We start from the raw sequence: 2033 nt of genomic DNA, 5'->3' as shown, positions 1-2033 counted from the left end.
CTACCCCTCGCTGTTGTACAGGTAAAAATGAATGAATGAACAGCATAAATGAATGCGTGAACACTCCATAACACACTTTACACAGGTCATTAACTTTAATCTTTTTTTAAGATCTTATTTATTTATTTGACAGAGGGAGAGAAAGAGAGAGAGAGTGCGCAAGCAGGGGGAGCGCCAGGCAGAGCGCCAGGCAGAGGCTCTGCTTAGCAGGGAGCCTGATGCGGGACTCAGTCTTAGGCTCCTGGGATCATGACCTGAGCAGAGGCAGACAGTTAATGGACTGAGCCACCCAGGTGCCCCCATTAACTTTAATCTTTAAAAAACAACCTAAGACATAGGTTCCCTGGTCAAATCCCATCCTACTGTCTATGAAACATTAAGGCTGAAGGTGATTAAATGCTTGGCCTGAAGGTCACAAAGGTAGTAAGTGGTACTGCTGAGATTTGAACCCATCACTGTCTTATTTCATGGTCTAATCCCAGTGCTGTTCCACTGTGGTTGGTGTGAGCTGAAGGTGGCTACCGAGGACCTATCCGGCTGTAGCAAGTCGGAATCTAGATGTGCCCTAAAGACAAAAGACATTCCAGATTTCTAAGATGTAGTGTGAGAAAAGGAATGAAAACTATCTCATTAATGCTTTTTACATTAAATATATGTTGACATGAAGGTATTTTGGATATATTGGGTTAAATAAAATATATTATCAAAATCAATCTCACCTGTTTCTTTTTATTTTTCAATGCAGCTACTAGACAAATGGAAATTGCACTGTGGCTCACGTTCTGTTTTTGTTGGACGGCATCGGTTTAAGCACTCAGCAGCTCTGTTCTAGCGATTCAAAGGCAAATGCCTTCCTCTTTCACATCACCAATAATGTACACGGGACTACTGGCCTAAGGCTTGGTTCTTTGTCCTCCTGGTTCTTCTCTCTTCCACCCACTGGGATGTTCAGCCTCAACATTCCCCCAACCCCAGGGCTGTTCCCTTGCTTTTTAGCTGAATGTTGTGGACAATATTTACACTGGAGATGCCTCCTCCATGGGGGGTTTGTTCTAAAGTCAGAACGTGAGGCAAACACTGTTCTAGGCAAAATTAACCATAAAAAGCGCTCAGAGTGGGCATGCAGTACCGTGTCCCTGGGCCAGTCCACGGGGATACAAGGCACAGACTCGGTAATACACAGTACACAGTAATAACAGTACACAGCAAAACCTTAGTTTACACAATTTTCCCACATATTGTTATTTTGATGAACCATTTGTAAGTTGTAGATATTATGACCTTTTTACTCTTGACTGTCTCAGTATATATTTCTTTTTTCTTAAGACCTATTACCTTTATTTATTTATTTATTTATTTACTTAGAGGAGGGGAGAGAGTGAGGACAGGGGGGAGGGGCAAAGGAAGAAGGAGAGAGAATCTTAAGCAGGCTCCATACTCAGCAGCTGAGCCCAAGACGGGGCTCGATCCCAGGACCCTGAGATCATGACCTGAATTGAAATCAAGAGTTAGATGCTTAACCAACTGAGCCACCCAGGTGTCCCTCAGTATGTATTTCTCTCTCTTTTTTTCATTGATTCACATTATTGTATTATTCATTTTCTGTGGTAGTCTAGAACCAGACCTGCAATATCTCCAAGGTATGGCTGTAAAGAAATTCTAAAAATATGGAAAGCTTCATGAATTTGCATATCATTTGGGCCCTGGGCCCAGGCTCATCTTCTCTGTATCATTCTGAGGTAAGTATATGTGCTCCTGAAGCAAGCATCCAGTATACATTTCTTAAGAACAATTCCGTTCTCTTAGAGTTACAATCATGAAATTCAGGAAAGTTAACATGTTGACAATACTAATCTCTCATAGGCATTCCATATTCAGATTTCTGCAATAACGTTCTACAGAGTAACTTTCCCCTGACCCATAAAGCAAAAGCAGTATTTTATGCAGCATTTACTTGTCCTGTGTCCAGGGTCTCTTCAGTCTGGAACAATTCCTCAACCTTTCTTCATCTCTCATGATATTGGCATTTTTGA

At 41.8% G+C, this 2033-nt stretch overlaps 1 non-coding gene across 1 annotated transcript; it reads right to left on the bottom strand.

Annotated features, from left to right (window-relative positions):
• Nucleotides 1–1661: 1661 nt before the first annotated feature.
• Nucleotides 1662–1764, bottom strand: LOC125105803 (U6 spliceosomal RNA). Its single transcript, XR_007129062.1, has one exon. It is a non-coding gene; the product is annotated as a U6 spliceosomal RNA (small nuclear RNA).
• Between the last annotated feature and the right edge of the window lie 269 nt (nt 1765–2033).

Source organism: Lutra lutra, chromosome 7 (assembly GCF_902655055.1).
Source record: "Lutra lutra chromosome 7, mLutLut1.2, whole genome shotgun sequence".
In the NCBI taxonomy this organism is placed as follows: domain Eukaryota; kingdom Metazoa; phylum Chordata; class Mammalia; order Carnivora; family Mustelidae; genus Lutra; species Lutra lutra.
The sequence above is the reverse complement of the archived record's forward strand: the minus strand, read 5'-3'. Positions and strand labels throughout refer to the sequence as shown.